Source organism: Crinia signifera, chromosome 4 (assembly GCF_055691185.1).
Source record: "Crinia signifera chromosome 4, ASM5569118v1, whole genome shotgun sequence".
NCBI classification, from domain to species: domain Eukaryota; kingdom Metazoa; phylum Chordata; class Amphibia; order Anura; family Myobatrachidae; genus Crinia; species Crinia signifera.
In genome coordinates, this window is record NC_139220.1 from 236,174,606 (window position 1) to 236,198,536 (window position 23,931).

Genomic DNA, 23,931 nt, shown 5'->3' on the forward strand with positions numbered 1-23,931 from the left:
CCGCACTTGTTAAACGGTATATTGCCGTTTTTTTTCCATATTAAAACGTTTAAGGCTGCAGTGGGATTAAAGATAACCGGTATTTCAAAACATTTAAAAAGCAGAGTCCTACACGTTTCAGAGCCGTTTTTTATGCAGTGAGAATAGCTCTGAAACGGTATTTAGTAAAAACAACAGACTACAGACCTGTGATAGGCTGACTGCCTTGAAACGTGTTCAAGGGATTAAACAGGTTGACTGATGTAAATGGTATTTAAACGGTATTTAAAACGGCAATCTACTGCAATGTGAAGGCTCAGACCCGTTTTAAATACCGTTTCAAAATACCGGTTTTTAAATGTTTAGGCAGTGTGAAAGTGGGATAAAATTAGAGATGTGCGGGCTCGGATTTCAGAGATCCGAGCCCCCACGGACGTCATCATTCCGAGCCCGATTCCGAGCAGCGCTCGGAGATTCCCGCCTGACTCGGTCCGTCCGCGTGATTAGAACGTCATCTCCCGGCGTCGGATTTCGCGAGGCTTTATAAGCAGCTGCCGCGCCCCGCCATCTTTACTCCAGTCAAGTAGTGGGTTGGGAGAGGGTGTGTTGGTGCTGCTGCTGGGGCTTAAACTTGAGCTTGACCTTGAGCTTTTGCAATCGCTGGTGCTGTCTCTCAGTGCTGCTGTGTAGTAGTCTAACTGTGTACTTGTAGTACTACTGTCTCCTCTGAGCGGTCTACCTCTGGTGTGCTGTGCTGCCTGTAATTGATTATTTTATTTGCTGGGGCTGTCTCCCTCAGTGCTGCTGTGTACTCTGTTCTCAGCTTAGGACAACAGTCTAACTGTGTACTTGTACAGTACTACTGTCTCCTCTGTGCGGTCTACCTCTGGTGACCTGTGCTGTAATTAATTATTTTATTTGTTAGGGCTGTCTCCCTCAGTGCTGCTGTGTACTATGTTCTCCTCTGCTTAGGAGAACAGTCTAACTGTGTACCTGCCTGTAGTACTACTGTCTCCTCTGTGCTGGGGCATACCTCTGGTGCTGTGCTGTGCCATTTATTATATATATAATTATTAATTATATTAAATATAAATATATATAGTCCACTGGTGCTGCACTGCTGCCTGCACTGAATCTGCCAGTCTGGCGGTCTGTGGTCTGGGGCTCACTGGCTAATAAATAATTAAATACTGCCTGCCTAATAAATAATTAAATACTGTCGTATATCTCTACCTTTGTGGTCTGGGGCTCACTGGCTATACTGCCGTATGTACCGTCTGGTCTGGGGCTCACTGGCTAATAAATAATTAAATACTGCCGTATATCTCTACCTTTGTGGTCTGGGGCTCACTGGCTATACTGCCGTATGTACCGTCTGGTCTGGGGCTCACTGGCTAATAAATAATTAAATACTGCCTGCCTAATAAATAATTAAATACTGCCGTATATCTCTACCTTTGTGGTCTGGGGCTCACTGGCTATACTGCCGTATGTACCGTCTGGTCTGGGGCTCACTGGCTAATAAATAATTAAATACTGCCGTATATCTCTACCTTTGTGGTCTGGGGCTCACTGGCTATACTGCCGTATGTACCGTCTGGTCTGGGGCTCACTGGCTAATAAATAATTAAATACTGCCGTATATCTCTACCTTTGTGGTCTGGGGCTCACTGGCTAATAAATAATTAAATACTGCCTGCCTAATAAATAATTAAATACTGCCGTATATCTCTACCTTTGTGGTCTGGGGCTCACTGCCTATACTGCCGTATGTACCATCTGGTCTGGGGCTCACTGCCTAATAAATAATTAAATACTGCCGTATATCTCTACCTTTGTGGTCTGGGGCTCACTGGCTATACTGCCGTATGTACCGTCTGGTCTGGGGCTCACTGCCTAATAAATAATTAAATACTGCCGTATATCTCTACCTTTGTGGTCTGGGGCTCACTGCCTAATACTGATGTATCTGTATAACTGCCTGCTGGTGCATACCCACTGACATATATTAATTGCACTCCAGTGGCGCTGTTCTGTGACATAACTTCGCTGCAGTGCCACTCTTACATGAGCCACGTGTTTGTGCCGCACACTTGTGTGGCTTAGCATAGTTATCCAGCTACCTTGGTGCAACCTTTTGCCCTAAAAACAATATTGTAAGGTGTGAGCTGTTCAGAATAGACTGGGAATGAGTGGAAATGAATGTTATTGAGGTTAATATAGCGTAGGAGCAAAAAAAACACCCAAATTCTGCGATTTTAGCAGTTTTTATGCTTTTTAACAAAAAAATCAGAACCCAAAACCCAAAAAATCCAAACACAAAACACTTAGGAGGTGTTTTGCCAAAACCCATTAGAACCCAAAACCTCAAGGTAATCAGAACCCAAAACCCAAAACCCAAAACCTGAAAAGTGGCCCGTGCACATCTCTAGATAAAATACGTATTTCTCAATTGTACTACACATAAACAAATTGTCTGCCTCATTTGGGATCCAGGTTTACATTTCTGCTGTTATTTTTTTCTCTGTTGGGGTCATTATTATCTTCTCTGGTCTTTCCTTATTATTGGACAGAAGCCAAGGATGTAGATAAAAGCCTTTTCATAGGTGATATCTGTTAATTGGTAGATAACAAGAGGAAGACTGGTATACCGCAGCGTATTCCTCACCATTAATAGATTGTAAGCTTGCAGCTGGGCCCTCCTACCTCCAAGTCTGTCTGTTGTTACCCAGTTTGTTTTATCACTGTCTACTATTGTAAAGCGCAACAGAATCTGCTGCACTATATAAGAAACTGTAAATAAATAAATAAATTAATTAATTCATTACAGTTCCAGGAACACACACATGATTTTTTTTGCAAAACGATTCTACCCTCCTACATGTGGACAAAAAAAATCTTCATCTCGCAGTTGACCCTGCATTGGTAGTAAAATTCGAGCGCTTTACTATTCAAAAAAGCAAAACAGACATGATGTGCATTTTTGCACATGTATCACATGCCTGCACAATGTAGCATAGTTCTACTACCCCCAGTCCCGTGCCACCCCTCTCTCCACGCCGGGTTACAGCGACTGCCGATATCGATATCGGCATCTTCCACATCACAACATGTGTACACACCATTAGTTCTTTGTAAGGATTAAATAGGATTTTAAATCGCTTTCTGAACAATGTTTAGAATGCTCTTCTTTCTTGTGCTGTCTTATTACTATTATTTTTGAATTATACTCCTCATTACAGATTTGCTCTCAAAACCATGAAATCCCCATTGCAAACAAACAATCTAATCATGTATCAGCCCGTCATTCCATTTTTCTGCATTACAGGGCAATGTAAATTATTCAACCTGATACAGTAGATGTCAATTTACAACGTTGTCTGCCTGGCGCCTGGCTGTACTTACATTTATTTTTACTAAGTAAAAAAACAATGAACCTGAATATAAATCCATATGTACTATGGGCCAGTCAATCAGCAACTGGGCACATTAGTCTTACATTTGAAGTAATGTGATGTTATGGGAAAGTCACTGACAAAACACTGCTCAAACTGCGAGGTTACCATGGAGAAAGACCCCTTATACACATGCACCAAATGTGTTCTCATGATTCATTTCAAGTTTCATAAATGTCAAGGAAATATATGTGTGACTAGATTAAGCTGCATTATTAAAGCTATGTTCTCATATCTAAGATCTACTATGATGTGTCCATAGTGTCACATTTTTTAAATCATTTATGGTAAGTGCCTAATTCTTACTTTTATGGTGCATGTCTAAGAAAAAAAAAGCTTGCTCTATATTACATTGCAGTGACAGATGAGCATAAAGCTAACATAGGAATGTGACCATTGTAAAATATGTGCATTGGTTATAGCTGAAATGCACATGGGCCCTTTTCATGATTGAGTCGGATGGCTGCGTGTTCGGTCGGACGGACGATGTATTGTGCTTGCACATGTGCAGAGGTGTTTCTGCGCATGTGCGAACGCAGCGCACGTCCGAATACGGCGTGATTTCCGTACAGAAAAGGATCGGTCGGAACAATCCGAACAGGGGGTGGAGAGGGGCGTGAAGCGCTGTTTGGGCTCATTATTATATGGGTACGCCCCGCATTTCATGGGTGATCCCATGAAAACACTGGGCGTACGTATGGTAATCCGGCCGTGACGCACATGTGGGGGGCGGACAGCTGACATAGCTGGATGTCAGCTGCCCGCCCATATCCCTGCTTTCGCACAGAGAAATATCTGAGTGGCCTAGAGCACTCAGAGCTGTCTGACTGCTCGGTCCATCATTCGATGGTTGGCGACCATCGGATGGGGGAGGTTCCCACAGATGGGGGAGTTGTTCACATGAAACATCCACTCGCGGCCCGTTCGCTCGGCGTCTTACCGCATTCGGATGGTGTGCGCGGTCCGTACAGTAGGCGGGGCTAAGAACACTCGTTGGCCGTCCGAAAATATGCATCCGTTCGAGTCAACTAGAATAAGTGCGGTGGTTCAAAAATTAGTACTGATGGGTTGAAATTCTGTGCTAAGCAAATTTTGCTGAAAATAGATTTGGTTCACTTTGGGTTGCAAAATTCTAATAATAAAGGCTCCACTAGTGAACAAAAGTTTATAGCCAAACAGAGATATAGAACAAGTCCAGGATACAGAGAAGGATAGGGGGGATTATTCTAGGAGGACTATAACAATAGGTGAATAAGTCCTTGTTACATTAGAGAAAGCATGCAGATGAACGCTGCCTAATATGGGCTCACACAACAGTTTGGAAAATTGTCTGAACTCTAGTTCCAGTGGATTCCAGTGGGAAGCTATCTGATCTGCATAAAGATATGGAGAAAATGACTGGTTGTTGTGCTGTATTATAACAAGACTTTGAGACTGTAAATAGAAGTTTTGGACTCCAGGTGCTGTCTGGTTACACACATTCCCTGGATAGATTTGTCTCTTCATTGGATTTACCTCTCTTTAGTTTATATGCAGAAAATGAATTGCATTTAGCTATCACACTATTAATATTGATACAGTGACATTTTATGTTAAAAAACAAAGTTTCCAATATAGGCCAGTATTCAATGCCTCTGATTCGCCATTTTTTTCAGCGAATCTGGCAATTCGCCTGTTTTCTGGCGATTTTTCTCACAGAAAAAACTATTTGCCCTATTCAATGGACACAATTCGCTGCAAATTCGCCGTTTGTGATTCACCGTGATTCGCCCGTGGTTTTCAATGGGGTTTTCAGTGGAATTCGCCAAGAGTGTATGAAGTGAAGTGGAGAACTGCTTTCTCCAGTGATTTTCGCCAGGATTCTCCATTTTACATTCGTCATCTTTTTTAGGTGAACTGGAATTTGATCTTTAAAAATAAAGCTTTTTTTATTTTTATTTTGGTGTCAAAAAATCTGATTTTTTTTTCTGTGAAGGGGCATGCTATTTTTATTCATGTCCTTGCAGCACATGAATATATTTAAAAAAATATATTTTTTTTAACAATATTTTTTTTTTTACACATTCGCCAGCAGGGGGCCGGGAGGTGGGAGCCGCTCATTAATATTCATATATTCACTGCACACTAATCCCGATCATTACATATGCACGATCGGGACCAGTGTGTAGCGGCTCCCTAACACAGCCCCCTGCCAGCTCTGGGGGGCTCTCCCTGTGTCCCCGACAGTCCTCTTTCACCTCCACAGTGTCCGGCGCAGGCAGGGAGGCTTCCAACTCCCTGCCTGCAGCCGTCCTCCGGCTCCCTGCGGCATTCGCCGGGGGGGTTAAAATTAGCCGCCAGGGGCAGCAAGCCCCTGAGGCATTAAATAGGCGGTGAGGGAGGGCTGGCAGCGAATGCTGCAGCCCTCCGGAACCCGGCGATTGTGCAGCGAATCCAAAACAGGATTCGCTGCACAAGGGGAATTAAAGTATTGAATACCTGCCATAGACAATATAAAATAAATAAATAAAAGGAATAAAGCTGTTAATAATGCAAATACCTTCCACCATATCTAGGGGTCTATCCTATTAAATGCAATAAATTCACAGGTGCTAACCATCGCGGCAGTGGCCGCACTTTACACCAGGCAGAACTCATACAAAAGAGCAAGCAAAATTGTGCGAATTCGGGCAGAAGCCAACCTACGAAGTACATACCTCCCAACATGACCCATTCCAAGAAGTGATAAGTAAGGGGATTCACCACAAGTGATGGTAATCAATAATTCATTACGATGGAAGTCCAGTATAAAGCATTCTGTCCCTCCTGGAGAGGGTCATGTTGGGAGGTATGTAAGTATGCATGATCGGGTGCGATTGCTGGCATTTAAATGCTGCAGTAACAGCACCTCGTACCCTTTGCATATATTGGGATCGACCCCCTTAGTGTATTTATAGCTGAAAATAGCATTAATACAACTTCATCTTGAAAACTGTTTTCAGCTATTCGTCCAATGTCCACATTTGACCTGAGTATGAATGCATTAGTTTTGCATATTATGTGTGAAATGAGACATAGCTCTGTACCATTGTATTAAAAAATGTTAGATAGTGTTTTGTACAATGTACAAATGAGTTTAGTCTAAAATATCTGTCCTATTAAATTACTGAGCATTTCCTTTTTATGATATAATTATTCACAGTGTATATAAGTCATTCTGCATGTCTGATAAGGATTGTACTTTCATTTGTCTATGGAAACGAGCTCATTAGCATTACACTGCCACACGAAAGCCTACCACCCCATAAAGATTATGATGTGTCTTTTATTGTCATTAAATTGTAGATATCTCACACTTACATGCATAATCATCTAGTGTCCGTGAGTCTCTGAAACACTGCCATCTGCTGTCAGAGAGTGACACTACATCTCTTTCTCACACATGCACAAACACAGAAGGGTGCAGACTAACTTTCGAAGCTTTTGCTTTGAGCGGGCTTACTAGTGTAATGCATAGGTATAGATTCGGGGTTGTATGGAACACCATTTATTTGTCAGTATAAGCGATACATTTATGTGCCAACTAATGGGAGCTGTGGACTGATTAGCGTAGGAAAATGGAACGAAAATTAAAACATGAAAGCATTTATTTTTTGTGTATGAGTTCCCATTTCTACATGTTAAAGTGAAACTCGGATACTGACAAAGCGGTTTTGCAATCTCGGCCTGTCCTCATTAAAAACTGTTATGATGATATCTTTGAGTGTAGGTGGTTCTGTTTCTTAGCAACTGAGTGTAAATAAAACAAGAGTAATAAAGCATCTACAGTATCTTCTGATTTTAAGTAATATGACTTAAATCACAGGTCTTCAACCTCTGGCCCTCCAGATGTTGTGGAACTACATGTCCCAGCATGCCCTGACAGGTTTGGCATGCTCTTATAGGAAAAAATGTGGCAATGCATGTTGAAACATGTAGTTTCACAACATCTGGAGGGCCACAGGTTGAAGACCCATGACTTAAATTCATGCCAGTGCAAAATAGTGATGATCTACAAGATTACACTTAAGATGCCCATACACGGTACAATTATTGTATACAGTTTGGACTAGGGGCCTTATTCTGGTTCACTCGAGGCAAATTCCTTCTCAAATGGACAAAACCATGTGCACTGCAGGGGGGGCAGATGTAACACATGCAGAGAGAATTAGATTTGGGTGAGTTATTTTGTTTCTGTGCAGGGTAAATACTGACTGCTTTATTTCTACACTGCAATATAGATCTCACTTTGAAGAAAAACCCCACCCAAATCTAATTCTCTCTGCACATGTTACATCTGCCACTCCTGCAGTGCACATGGTTTTGTCCATCTGAGAAGGCAGAGGCTGAACAAGCGAGTTGTGGGCCCAGGTGCAAAAATATGGTTTGGCATAGACAAACAGACAGATGTGGGGGCATAGGCAGATGGCACAGTGGGCAGAGGGGTAGACACACACAGACTGCTTTACTCAATTCCCTGACATGCCCTGTTAAGATGCACCCTCCTATAAGGAAGTGAGACATGCTGTCATGTACTGTGCTAAATGCCATCTGCATGCACAGCACACACACACAGTGTCACACAAACAAACAATGCACACAGTGCTACTGCTTACGGCGGGTCCTGGCATTATATTTAGGCATCTCCCTCTGCAGGCCACCCTGTCCATTCTTCTGACAGCACCTGAAAACTGTGGCTGTCCATGTGTTTGATTCTTCCCTCCTCCGCTCCCCGTGTGTGTGCAGCAGCAGCTTCCTTTGCTCCCCATGTGTGCGGCTCCTCTCCCCTGCTTACCGTGTCATGGGCTTCCCGCCTCCGCTCCACATGTGTGTGGAGCAACTCTGCTCTCTGTCTCTGCGGCTACATTTGACTGGTGGTCCAGTCTGTGACTGCAGCAGTAGGGACAGGACCCGGGGACCAGCGCTGTTGCATCTGATGTGTACTGTGTGTGTTTGAAGTGCCGGAAGTGGTAGTATGCAATACTGCCAGCACTGCTTCCGGTCACTCAAGCCGTGCCGCTGCCGCACAAGAAGTCAAGCTGCCAGACCCAAACTCCACCTGCTGCGGTACTATTTAAAAAGATCACAAATTAAAGAGGGTCCAGGGGATAGCCTGCAGTCCGTGTGCCCCCAGCTCGGACAGTATCCCCCTGACGGCAGCCAACAGATTGAAACAAGATTACAGCATGCCAGGCGGACGGCGGCACCGGGCCCCTTTAACCCCTTGGGCTCCGGTGCATTTCACCATCTGCACCGGCGGTAGTTCCGCCTCTGTGAGAAGGAATTTGTCTCTGAGAGTGAACCAGAAAAAGGCCCTAGATCACATCGCATCGCAATGCATAGGTTTTGCAATGCAATGAGATGAGATTTAGTACAAAAGTATGTACAGCACATAATTTTTGAGCTGTGCGCATCTCATTGCACCCAGCAATTGTACCGTGTATGGGCACCTTAAAGGGACAGAATCTATATAGGATAATGGTGAAATGATCAAGCCTAGCGGCTCCTGATTGACTGCTAGTGGCAATTGGAGCCATAGCTCTTGTCTACAGATAACTTTTTATATTCCAATGTTGCTAAAAAAATTGTCTTTGAGAGTCTGAACCTTTAGGGTAGGGGTCTTACCCTTTAAGACAGTGTGGTCCATATTATAAAATTCAACAAAACTTTAAGGGGACACTAAACTACAGTATACTGCAGTATTGAGACTAATTTCAGAGGATTCTAATACCTGCTAGTAGCAGAACATTTATGCTATATATATATATATATATATATATATATATATATATATATATATATATATATATATATTAGGGCGGAGTGAAAAAACTGAAATTGAGAAATTCAAAATCGGCTAGTGTGGGAAAGTTGTGACTTGACCTGAATAAGAAACGTGCAAAAGCATTTTGATCTGAGTCAACATCTTCTGTTCTGGCAAGAGGCCTAAAGTTTCACTTTTTAGGTGAAAATGACGAAACCTATGAAGATGCTCCAATCTAGTTATAATTATGTCAGGATGTCTTAGAGTGGTTCATTAATATACTTTAGCATAGTAAAAAATAGTACGAGCTTGTCCTAGTGCAAAGTGACTGACTGGCAGGAGAAAAAATCCCTAATAATTGACCCATTTTCATGGTCACAATTGTGAATATTGTGTGTTTTCTCCTGAACATGTTTATAATAGAAGAAGCACAAATACTTTAAATGGAATTTCATTGACACTGTGTGAAATATAACACTGCATAATAGCCCTTAATCAGACCTGATCGCAGTACACATTTGTTCTCAAAATGGGCAAAACAAATGCTGCATTGCAGGTGGGGCAGATGTAACGTGCTGAGAGAGTTAAATTTGGGTGGGGTGTGTTGAAACTGAAATCTAAATTGCAGTGTAAAAATAATGCAGCAGGTATTTACCCTGCACAAAAACAAAATAACTCAACACAAATCTAAAGGTGGCCATACATCTACAGATCGATTGTCAGATCTGGCTGGTTGGAACAAATACCTGGTAATATCTGAATGACAGTTTTTGGCAGTTTTCCAGCATTTCAAAGCAAAGTGCTCTCATCCATTACCACTATTTTGTTCCAAACAGACAGATCGGACAATACATCTGTAGATGTATGGCCACATGAACTCCCTCTGCACATGTTACATCTGCCCCACCTGCAGCTGCATTACAGCATATAATTATGCCAAAGATAAGCCAATATATTAACAGTTAAATACATTAAAGTGCATTATGCTGTAATAAGTATTCCTGATCAATCCTGCCTAGCAGGGCTGTCTTTTTGTATGGGCTTAATGGGCACTTGCCCAGGGGCCCCAGGCGTATAAGGGCTCTATAAAATCGGCCCTGGGGAACTGCAGATATCCAACTTCAAAGCAGCAGTCCACATCCGACCTGTTAATTACAATTTCCAGTCATATTTCTCAGGTTCTCTCTGACACTAGCGGCTTGTCTCTATCATGCCCAGAACCAGAGATATCAGCCTTCAAGCAGCCGGTCCCTGCTCCAGCTCCAAACGTCTGGTGTAGTTTTATATTTTTGTCAATGGATTGCTCTGGCTCCTGATCTCTGATACCCAAGTTCCCAGCACCTCCTGAAAGTTGGGACTCTAGGTTTTTATACTAGGCTAAGAAATCTATTTCCAGATAATGGCGATATCTGCAGTCAAACAAGCTGCCCTTCCACCGGAAAATGACGAATATTAAGCCCACTCCACTATCCAACCCTCCCCTGCATATAAAACACCCCCTACCTCCCTGGAAGTTATTTACAAGGGACCCTTCATACAGCTCAGTGCCCCCTTCCACATGTTAGTGTTCACCCTCCCACCACCTGTGCAGTAAAGGAGTAATTAGCAGAAGTTACTGCTCCAGGTCCTACATGTTGAATGGAAGATAGAGCACCCCCTGCCACCCGTGGGACATCAAAGCTGCTGCTGATACCACCCCCCACCCCTAGGAGGGGAGAATGGGTAAGGGCCCCAGTGCATTGCTTTGCCCAGGTGCCCACACTGCTGTTAAGACGGCCCTGCTGCCTAGAAATGAACACAGTGATTGGCATATATGTACTGCTGGACACCACTCATAGAATTATTAACCTGTTATTTTTTGAATCAATGTTCTTGTTTTTTTTTCCCCTAAACATTAGATGTATTTGTTTATTTATTTATTTACAGTTTCTTATATAGCGCAGCAGATTCCTTTGCGCTTTACAATAGTAGACAGTGATAAAACAAACTGGGTAATGACAGACAGACTTGGGGGTTAGAGGGCCCTGCTTTAAGCTTACAATTTATTACATCATAATACACTTCAACGTATTTAACAGTTAATATATTGGCTTATCTTTGGCATAATTATATGCTGTAATGCAGCCCAATCATGTTCCCAGTATAGGGGATGCAACACTGTTTTTCTGTCAATAAACAGAAGTGATATGTAAAATGATACATTAGACAGTTTACACTTACTTGTAATACTTATTGTAACAGTTACTGTTTTTCAATAACAGACTGCAACAGTTATTTCTTATTTATATACACAGGATTGTCTATCTTTGTATATGCACTGCAAAGAGAGCAGCATAAATCCAATTTCATGTATTTCAGTGACACTGTGAAATATAACACTGCATAATGGCCCTTAATCAGACCTGATCGCAGTACAAATTTGTTCTCAAAATGGGCAAAAAAATGCTGGACTGCAGGTGGGGCAGATGTAACATGTGCAGAGAGATTTAAGGTGGCCATACATCTACAGATTTATTGTCCGATCTGTCTGGTTGGAACAAAATCCTGGTAAAAGATGAGAGCAAATGACAGTTGACCATTTGCTTTGAAATGCTGAAAAACTGTCATTCAGATATTACCAGCTGTTTGTTCCAACCGGCCCAATCTGACAATCGATCTGTAGATGTATGGCCACCTTTAGATTTGTGTGAGTTATTTTGTTTCTGTGCAAGGTAAATACCGGCTGCATTATTTTTACACTGTAATTTAGATTTCAGTTTTAACACACCCCACCCAAATGTAACTCTCTCAGCACGTTACATCTGCCCCACCTGCAGTGCAGCATTTGTTTTGCCCATTTTGAGAACAAATTTGTACTGGGATCAGGTCTGATTAAGGGCTATTATGCAGTGTTATATTTCACACAGTGTCACCGAAATTCCATTTAGAGTATTTGTGCTTCTTCTATTATAAACACGTTCAGGAGAAAACACACAATATTCACAATTGTGACCATGAAAATGGGTCAATTATTAGGGATTTTTTCTCCCACCAAAGTCATTCACTTTGCACTAGGACAAGCTCGTACTCTCTTTTACTATGCTAAAGTATATTAATGAACCACTCTAAGACATCCTGACATAATTTTAACTAGATCGGAGCATCTTCATATTTTTTATCATTTTCACCAAAAAAGTGAAACTTCAGGCCTCTTGCCAGAACAGAAGATGTTGACTCAGATCAAAATGCTTTTGCACGTTTCTTATTCAAGTCAAGTCACAACTTTTCCACACTAGCCGATTTTGAATTTCTCAATTTCAGTTTTTTCACTCCGCCCTAATATATATTAGACTTGTAAAGGCAAAAAGTAACGTCTGTATTGAGGAAACTTGAACGTTTTCAGGACCTCAGTCCCGTCATCAGAAAATCCTACAGCACAGATTCAAACAAACACCCCCCTACATATACCCCTGTACTCACCATACCGCGAAATCACTGCACGCTGCCTCCATGGCGCCGGAAACCTCCAGACGGCGCACTTCCGGTACTCGCAGCAGCGGTACCATGGTAACCGCAATGCTTGCTTTCACCAGGACCACGCAGCGTTCCAAGAGCTGCGCATGTCAACTAAGGTACCTGGCATACCTAGGAACAGGCGTAGCAGGTTCATACGGCATGGTTATGCACACTGAAAGACAAAAAAACATAATATCAACAAAACATACAAAATACCGCTTAACATACAAAAATATAAACACCAATGGTATTGCATTCATGAAAGCGAGTTCCAGTTGATTTTGTCGTTCAGGCCGCCAGGTCTGGAGGTCCCCAAACGCAAACGGACTCTTTTATAATCAACTTTTTAACCCTATCCCCCCCACGTATTGATGGGGGGACGTGGTCAATCATGAAGTACCTCAATTCATTCAAAGTATGGGGCGCAGCCTTAAAATGTCGGGGCACTGGCTGGTCCACAGCCTTATCTCTAAGAGTGAGGCTGATAGAGGAACGGTGGGCAGCCATCCTCTCTTTGAATTTTCTAGAGGTTTGGCCCACATACCAAAGGCCGCATGGACAGGCCACTACATATATCACATATGAAGAATTACATGATAAAACATGCCTAAAATCATATGTGCGGTCACAATGGGGGTGGGAAAAGGACTTACATGCGATCATGAAAGAACAAGTTATACAGTTACTACAGTTACTAGCCTCCCGAAACTCCATAAAGACGCTAACAGACCCACGGGTAGACCCATCATCTCTGCCTGGGGTTCTCTTTTACAGCCTACATCCCGTTTGCTGGATAGTCTTGCCCAACCATTTTTATCCTGTCATAAGTCTTTCTTGAAGGACACAACATCTTTTTTACATCTGCTTGACCAATGTGACACTGTCCGGGAGGGTACTTTGATGTGCTGCCTGGACATTAAAAGTTTGTATACCTCAATTCCACATGAGGGTGGCCTTTTGGGCGATGCAACGGTTCCTGGGGGAGCATATGGATCCATTGATCTGTGATCACCAATTGTTCCTTACATTATTGGAATTGACACCCTGTCCACATGGAAACCCTGTCCGTCTCCGCCTCAGGGAGACGGACAGGGTTAGGGGGGGTTAGGGGGGGTGCGGGCAGGCGGCGGGGACCCCGGGTTACCGCCGGCAAGCCGGCGGGGACCCGGGGGAACGGATAGAAGCGCCGTCGGAAGGGGACGCGCGCGCCGCTCGTGCGCGCGCGTCCCCTTCTCACCATCGCCATGGCGCTGGCGGGGGATGGCGGCTGGCGACGCCAGCGCCATCCCCTGCAAAGATGGGACAAGACCCATCTGTATATATGTGCGCAAGTCCCACAAAAGTCCAATTTCCAAAGGGTTAATACCCAAACTTCCAGTCTCCTGCACTTTGGTCTTTTGTGACCGGCAGCTCCTGACAACACCTGGATTCGAAGGGTCACTTAATCTAAAAAATACAAACAAAGGAGCGCTCCATAGTGCAATATGTATATGCCATTTATTTCATGCAGTTTTAAAATTCACATAAAAGCAATGGGTAACGTACGGTTAACACAACCGCAGTGATGAACAGCATGGATTTGTGTCAACACACAGGGTGGCAGAGAGGTTACACTCACACGTCTTGGTAACAGCTTGATCGACACTAGGCCATGCTCCAACGCGTTTCGTCATCAAAGGACTTCGTCAGAGCCCTCTGACGAAGTCCTACCGTCCTACCGTCCTACCGTCAGTTAGGGTACGTTACCCATTGCTTTTATGTGAATTTTAAAGCTGCATGAAATAAATGGCACATACAGTAGGAGCAAGTTTCATCTTTGCTCCTTTGGTCATGGCTAGCCATGGCTATTCTATTGTTCTCAGCTGCAATACAATACGTATTGCAACTGAGAACAATAGAATAGCCATGGCTAGCCATGGCTAGCCATGGCCAAAGGAGCAAAGATGAAACTTGCTCCTACTGTACATATTGCACTATGGAGCGCTCCTTTGTTTGTATTTTTTAGATATATATATATATATATATATATATATATATATATCACAGAAGAAGGTTCCCCTACTGCGCCCGAGATGGTGATAAAAGCAGCAGCTCTAATGGACCCCTGTTAGCCGGGCCCGGATAGGCAAATAGAAACAGAAGAAAAGTATAGAGTGCGCTAAATACAATTCAACAATATAAAAAATATACACATTTCTTTTCAGTCTTCACAAAGACTTCAAATTTAAAAAATACAGCTGGTCGGTTATTGATACAGATGATGTTGTAGGCCCAACGCGTTTCGTCAATAAATTGACTTCATCAGGGGCTTAGCGAACAATAAGTCAGCAAGGCGTAAAATCACTGTAAATAATACAAATAATACAGTTCATTTATATGAACATAAAAACAAGGAACAAATCATGGAGGACAGTTATGATACGGAGTGGAGGACAGTGGAGACGAAAGGAATAATTTGAGCGCCTGACTAAAGTAATAGGTAGCAGGCGTGAGGATCTTAATACCTTTTAATGGCTTCAAATGATTAGCAGAGGAAGAACTGAAGAATGACTCCAAGATGTACAGAATCACCAATAGTGTGTGGTCACCAAATATTGATAATAATACCTTTAGCAGATTTGGCGGATCACGTACAGTGTCCAGCAAATGGGGGAGTGGAACTCAATGTGTGAGCTGCGTAGATGGTAGGCGTTACTATAGGAGGGAATGTGAATATTAATAAAAAATGCTAAGTACACGCCTTACCAAGCTCTTCAAGCTGGATGGTCTCTAGCGGAAAGTTAAGGACTTACAAATATGCCACAGCAAAGCTGCTAGTACGTCTGTAGGGTCTGGGACTCAGAAAAGTCGTTCACATAGGTGTGCTCCAGAGGTGTGTCTTATTGGGAAATGGGCATATCTATGGGGTGAAACAGGGATAAACAAATAATCATCTTTGACTATTCCCTTCACCTACACCTTTAACCAATAGGTGCCAGATATATCAATAGGAACTTACAGCATCACAAATTAGAGTGTAAATGGAGTAACATAATGGTCAAGGACCAGCATCAGCTGTTCAATAGTGTAGTTCCTAAGGCACTTCGAAACCTTTGAATAAATACAAAACAGTGTTTTACAAGCCAAGAACTAGTATAGGACAATGACCCAAAGTTGAATGCCTTAGAAGGGTACTTACTATTAGGAGTAAAACCGGAAGTTGACTGCCTGGGATCCAAATCAGAATGAACTCCTATGAGAGAGGCTGCTATTTATGGAGCAGGGAGTGTAGCTACTTCCTGTTTCCCAAAAATCGCTGTGTGTGTTAAAACGTATAGATATACGCTAAAGGGGCATGATAATTGAATGGCAGTGTAGTTCTACATGTGACTATGCTGGGGTTAAAGGGCGCTATTAAATAAAGAACTCTAGCGCTGACAAATTCCCTAATTGTGGTAGTGGAACGCACAGCGTCTCCGCTGTGCGTTCCAAACAGGCGCCATGTTGGACTGCGCCGACGTCATGTGTCTTCCTAAGTGGTGAGAGGGCAGCAGCTGAGCAGGCGTTCCTCCGAGTGAAGAAGTAGTGGATTCTATGGAGCGCATAACTAATAAGTATGCGTTCCAACCAGGCGCCATCTTGAGGGGGACTTAATTGCATATATATATGAAAATAGCGCTATCGCCCTTTACTAAATATTAAACTCATATAATAACCATTTTACTGACTGCATGGACAATATATAGTTAATATTAAACTGACATAATAGACTATGTGTAATAATAAATAAAACATTGTATGGGGCTAATATTACATAAGTGACAGTGTGTTTCTAATAGTGGGTAATTAATAAGGGCTGATTAAATTCAGGTTAGATTTAAGTATTATTTAAATATTTTTTTATTATTTTTTATTTTTTATTTAACATAGGTCGTATATTCGTGCTATTAACCTAATATATGTGGGGTGACACATATATAAATGCGAATGTGCTACTGGTACTCTTTTAGAAGAGGTTATATATGGGTGTATACTGCTAGTTAAATGTGATACTGTGAGCTACCTGAATTTAATATATAGTGACACATGTATATGTGCATAAGTGCTATAAATATAAATAACTATATGTAAGTGTACTAAAATAGTACCTCCTAATTCTATAGAATGTGACACATATAAATGTGCATAAAATTCATGAATATAAATAAAGAACTAAAGGGGGGTTTTAATATCCCTCATAAATATAATGCCAACAGTGTACTACCCTAAACAAATAGATATGAGGCAGAGGGTCGCCACCATTGTGCCTAGTATAGGCATGTTAATTTAGATCATTGTCCCATTTACATCGAGGTCTACCTTTTATTATGGGGTGGAGCAATATATATATACAGATATGATAGCAAAAGGGTAACATAATGAGTGCCTAAATGGAGCAGAAGGGAAAGCACCAGAAATAGTCAAGGGGTGGGAGCTAAATGAAAGCTACAATATCAATTCCCTCGTTTAGTCCTCTGGGAGAGAGGGTATTCAGGGTATAGATCCAAAAACTTTCTTTTTTTATAAGTTCTTGATCTCTATTACCGCCTCTGGGGTTAACAGGGACTTTTTCCAAAATTGTAAATTTGAAGTTCTCTTTTGTAACCTCAGAGTTGTGTTTCTCCTGATAGTGTCTGGGGAGACTATGTACTCTTACTTTATTTTTGATGTTTCTCATATGCTCCTGGATGCGGAGCTTAGTTTGTCTTATTGTTTTGCCAATGTAATGGAGATTGCAGCTACAGGTGATTCTGTAGACCACGTGGTCGGAATTACATGTCACAGCTTCTTGGATTTTGTACTCTTTTCCGTTCTCCATCGTGTGTTGGAACTGGATTTTATCAAAGAAAGGACAACAGATGCATCTGTTACAAGGTGTTGTACCCGGTTTTTTGTTCAAAAAATGCGTTGTTTTAAGAGCTGCAGATGTGGTAGGTTTTAGTCTACTGGGAGCAAGTATAGACTTAAGGTTATTGGCCCGGCGGTACACCAGATTGGGTTTAGGTGGGAGGTGTTGGCCTAAGATAGGATCACGCAAAAGGGTTGTCCAGTGTCTCTCTAGTACCTTTTTTATTTCGTGGTTTTCACAATTAAATTGTGTAACGAATGGGCGGCTCTTGAATTCTTTGGCCGGTCTCACTTGTTTCGTCAGTAGATTCTCTCTTTCTTGGGCGAATGCTTTCTGTCTGGCCTCTTCAATATGGTTTATCTTGTATCCCCTTTCAATGAATCTGTTAGTCAGGAGTTGGGATTGGGACCAGAATTCGTGTTCGTCACTGCAGTTCCTCTTTATTCTAAGGAACTGAGCGTACGGAACGCTATTTTTCCAAGAAGGGAGGTGGCAGCTGGTTGCTGGGATAAAACTGTTAGCATCGACCTTCTTGAAGAAGGTACGAGTTTTAATTTCTTCACCGGGTGAGCCTATAAGTTCAAGGTCTAAATAGTCGATGGTAGAAATATTAGTTTTAAATGTGAATTTTAAATTAAAATCATTGATATGGATGTATGTCATAAAGTCCAATATGCTCGTTTCATCACCTCTCCAGATTAGCAATAAGTCGTCTATATAACGTTTATAGAAGATTATATTGTTTTCAAAACGAGAACCGTATATATGCTGTTCTTCCCATGCTCTCATATGTAAGTTGGCGTATGCCGGGGCAAATTTTGTCCCCATGGCCGTCCCCTGTTGTTGGATGTAGTACTCCCCGTTAAATTCAAAGAAATTATGCTTAAGAATGAATTCTATACTTTTAATCAAAAAGATGATTTCGGAGTTGGATTTGTCAGGGTCATTCCGTAGGATTTTTTCCACTGATTCTAGACCCTTGTTATGGGGAATGGAAGAGTAGAGACCTTGTACATCAATTGTGAGCCAGCTGTACTCAGTGGACCATATCAATCCTTTTAGAAGTTTGAGTACTGAGGAGCTATCCTTTAGGTGGGATGTGTTTTGCAGTACATAAGGTTGGAGTTTAAGATCCAGAAAATGAGACAAATTCGAAGTAAGGGAGTTAACACCCGCAACAATAGGGCGTCCTGGGGGTTGGGCTTGATCTTTGTGGACTTTGGGGGTATGGTAAAAAATCGGCAACATAGGGTGTTTCACGTAGATGTAGTCAAATTCTTCCTTACATAGTACCCCATCCTGTAAGCCCGCGGTTAGATGGGTCTTCAAGTCGTTCTGGAACTCTAGAGTGGGGTTAGTGGGTATTTTTATATAGGTTGAGGTGTCATCAAGAATTTTATTAGCTTCAGCCACATAGTTGGTTTTATCTTGTAGGACGACCGCCCCTCCTTTATCGGCTATTTTAATAACCGTTTGTTCGTCCTTTTTTAAACTTTTTAAAGCTTGGTTTTCCTGAGGGTTCAGATTAGTGGACTTGCGTTTTTTAGGTTTTATGGTTCGGAAGTCTTCACGAACCGCTTCAAAGAAAATTTCGAGGTGACTACCTCTAGACTCAACTGGGTAGAAGTGGGATGTAGGTGTTACAAGTGGTTTATTTTCCAATTCTTTGCTTGCATTCGTCTGGTTTTTAAGGAAGTGTCTCTGGACCGTTAAATTCCTAATATATTTATTTAGGTCAATGAAGAGGTTGAAGTGATTTATATGGCCATCAGGGGCGAATTTTAGGCCTCTGTCTAAAAGCGCGCTTTCTGCTGGAGATAGCTTTTTCGCTGATAAGTTGATGATTCCTGCCCCAGAGGAAGTGGGGCCAGAAGGCCTTTTTTCTTTTTGGGAGAACCGTTTGCCCCCTCTAGTACCTCTGGGTCTCCGTTGAGCCTGCGTTTGAGGCCATGTGGCGATTCCAGGCGAGTGTGTAATTCTTCTCGTACTGTGCGATACGGGTGGCTTGAGTCCCGATCTCCATCTAAAAAATGGGAATTTTTACGGGGGGTGGGGGACCGCTCTCTATCATCTCTGCTATATTGGTGATAATCTCGGTATGAGGGGATTCTGCCTCTGTTGGTTCCTCTGTGGTGGAATTCATCCTTGGTATAACGATAGTCTTGCCTTCTGGGCCTGTCGTACTGTCTGTCAGAGGGTTTGTAGTTCAAATAGTTATTATGATAGTAGTTATTACGTGGATAACGAGTGCGATTCCTATCATTGGAACGGAATTGATCACGGCTGCGACCTTCCCAATTCCGATTTGAATAGGTTTCCTGCCTTGAATTCCTTGGCTGGGCTTCTTGGTTTCTAGTATCATTAGGCCAGATGTGAATATGGCCGTTTATGTAGTCTCTTTTATCACGTATGAATTTCTTTTGTTTCCTCAAGACTATTTCATTCTCTAATGAATCTAGCTTAGATTGGAGATCTGCAATATCCCGTTTAAACTCTTCACTTGAATCAAACTTTGATAGGAGTTCTTCAATCCTACCCATTTCGCCCTCGATTGTGGTTAATTCACTCTTTCTTTCATTGATCAGAGCCGTGATAAGTTTAGCCGAACAATCGTCTAGGATAGAGTGCCAAATTTTAAGGAAGGAAGGGTTATCGCTCCCATAGGTAGGTGTTTTTTGTATACGTAAACCTCTTGGGATCCTTCCTACTTCTAGGTATTTTTTGAGTGTAACGATGTCGTACCATCCTTTCAGTTCTTTAATAGCCAATTTCTCCAAAGTATTCAAATGTCCAAAGTAGTCCTCTCCTTCGTCCTCCATATCCAATTCATAATCGTCCTCTATGAAGATGTTTTTCATATTATGATTTCTTTTGGTTCTATCTTTAACCAGTGGCATGTTAGAGGGCAGCAAAAAGGGGTTGCTAACAGAAAGGGAATAGATATCACAGAAGAAGGTTCCCCTACTGCGCCCGAGATGGTGATAAAAGCAGCAGCTCTAATGGACCCCTGTTAGCCGGGCCCGGATAGGCAAATAGAAACAGAAGAAAAGTATAGAGTGCGCTAAATACAATTCAACAATTTAAAAAATATACACATTTATTTTCAGTCTTCACAAAGACTTCAAATTTAAAAAATACAGCTGGTCGGTTATTGATACAGATGATGTTGTAGGCCCAACGCGTTTCGTCAATAAATTGACTTCATCAGGGGCTTAGCGAACAATAAGTCAGCAAGGCGTAAAATCACTGTAAATAATACAAATAATACAGTTCATTTATATGAACATAAAAACAAGGAACAAATCATGGAGGACAGTTATGATACGGAGTGGAGGACAGTGGAGACGAAAGGAATAATTTGAGCGCCTGACTAAAGTAATAGGTAGCAGGCGTGAGGATCTTAATACCTTTTAATGGCTTCAAATGATTAGCAGAGGAAGAACTGAAGAATGACTCCAAGATGTACAGAATCACCAATAGTGTGTGGTCACCAAATATTGATAATAATACCTTTAGCAGATTTGGCGGATCACGTACAGTGTCCAGCAAATGGGGGAGTGGAACTCAATGTATATATATACACATTTGTGCTCATAAGTTTACATACCCTAGCAGAATTTGTGATTTTCTGGCCATTTGTCAGAGAATATGAATAAATAACTCACAAACTTTTCTTTCACTCGTGGTTAGTGGTTGGGTGAAGCCATTTTTTCCCAAACAACTGTGTTTACTCTTTTTAAATCATGTCAACAGAAACGACCCAAATGACCCTGATCAAAAGTATACATACCCCAGTTCTTCATACCGTGTATTGCCTCCTTTAACATCAATGACAACTTGAAGTCTTTTGTGATAGTTGTGGATGAGGTAAGGTAAGCACGTTTTATTGCACATTGTATCACACCTTGATAAAGAGGCGTCCAGCCTCGAAATGTTGGATTATGCATTTGTGAATCACTTTTAACAAAGACATTTTTTTCCACTACAAATCCGTGAGTGCCTCTGTCTTCATTTACAGTATATATATTTATAAATATATATATATATATATATATATATATATATATCATCTTGTGACACCTCATCTTCAAAGTAGCAGCACATTTATGCATTTTATCATCTTTTACTTTACATTAGCAGGCCATTTAATGTATATATAACACCTTATGCTGCATTTACTTTAATCCAGCAGCCCATTAAAGAAATACAAAATGCCTTGCAAGATATTACTATATTATTCTGGAAGTACTCATCTGCAGCCTAAGCTTATAGCTGACTCAGTTTCCATCACTAATGATGACCAAAATAAATTACAACCTAGAAAAGAAGAGGCTGGTCCATTGGGTGAAGCACTGTTGCTGCAATTAGCAACATACACATATCACTGCACATATGAAGTAAAGATGGCCACCAGAAGGGCTCTTCCTACCATATCCTTTTATAATTTTGAGAAGGTTTGCCAAGGTGGGAAAGGCTAACCCAGCCCTCCTGTCTCCCCAGATCTGCCTTTAGCCCAATAAGCCTGCATGTGGAGGGAGTGCATAACTGGCAGGAAGAACTGACAGCTGTTAGCAGACACAGCTCAGATAGAGCTCAGGTTGGACCCGGTGCATTGGGAAGAGAGCTGACAGCCGCTGTTAGACACAGCCCAGTGGCCTGTCAGCTGGAGGGGGGTGGGGGTATCGGGAACAGCTACAGCTACTGCTAGACACAGCTCAGGGCATGATAGTCCTAAACTGTGAAAACATCCTTCCCCTGCCTCCTTCCTAGCAGCTCCAGCATCCCTGCTGTCATCAACCTCTCCCCACGGACCCCTTTCATTGCCGGCATCCCCATTATGAATCTCTCCCCCCAAAGCTTTCAGCGCCAGTGTCCCCACCACTTCTCACTAACTAGTGCCCCAGTTGGCGGACCAATGAGAATAGCTCCACGGATGCTCCTGCAGGCCATGGAGGTCAAAAGATGAAGACACCTGCTTTAGGGGGACATTACTATCTGCCTCATGTATACAGTAGTTATTTTTTTATTTAGATCATACTGTTGGAACCTATTTCAGGTTCTAGGATATCTGTTTTTTTTTCAGATGTTTGTCTATTACTTCATACTTTAGTTTGGTAATGTACCTATTGTTTCCAGGATCCAACCAATTTGACTGCCACAAACTCCCTCTGGGCTTTAGATTGTACACTATAGATTTTAAAAATGTTCACCTATTCCAGTGGTTTCCAATCTGGGGTACTAGTGCCCCTGGGGGTACTCTGCAGACCATTTGGGGGTACTTAAAAATAATATTGGTAATGGCAGAAGAAGAAGTTTCCCAATGGCAGAAGCCGCCCATTGCCATGGAGACGAACCATGTTGCGTAACCTTTGGTTCCGTTTGCAACGTCTTCAGCTTCTCCTTGTGCTTTTGCCCAACTAGCAATCCACTAGAGGGTACCTAAGCTATCCTCAGACACCATCATTCATCTGCCCCATGATAACAATTGTGGAGGAAGCAGCGGCATTAATCCTACAGGCATTAGCGGGAACCCCTGAGACAGTACACAGCCACACAGACAGACAGAGGGATCCGATTCTTGACCGCACACTCCTCCTCCTACAGAATGTCTACTGTATGTATGCAATAACTTTTATATGTCCTGGTCATCTCCATAGTCTGTGGTCACTAAGGGGAGTGTATTTAATTGATTATTAGTGCATGTAATTAATTAGTTCGCTGCAACAGCATTTTTAAAAATCCAAGATGGCCCATGTAAGCCATTCATGACTTGTCACATCAGCTAATATTAGCCAGTGCAAGGCCGGAGAGGCAGTATGTTGACAGGGGAGGAGCGATGAAGAGCTCCTGAATGTAGAAGACACCTGGAAGTCCCAGATGGGTGGCCATGCGAAAGAGTTTAACGGCTGACGCCCACTAGGTAGAGAAAGAAGGTGGTGCCTCTCTCCCTCCTTCTAGGGGGTGGGGGTGGGAATACTGGGGTGCCTAGGGACCCATAAATCTGGCCCTGACCTTACCCCCATTGTGTAGCTGTTATATTCTTTGGATAAAATAGAAATCAGAGATATACATTCAAATGGAGTCATACGTGCTATTTTCCTACATTGGTTATAAGGCTCAATGGGGCAGATGTATTAAGCATTAACAAGAGATAAATTCAAGGATTATAAAGAGAGATAAACTTGTTAACTGCCATGTTACAGGCTGTGTTTGAAAAAAGCCAGTAAGGAGCTGTTTGGCTGGACGTTTATCTCTCTTTATCACCCTTGCATTTATCTCATGTTAAGGCTTAATACATCTGCCCCTTTATCACCCTTGCATTTATCTCTTGTTACTAATACTTATATCTGCCC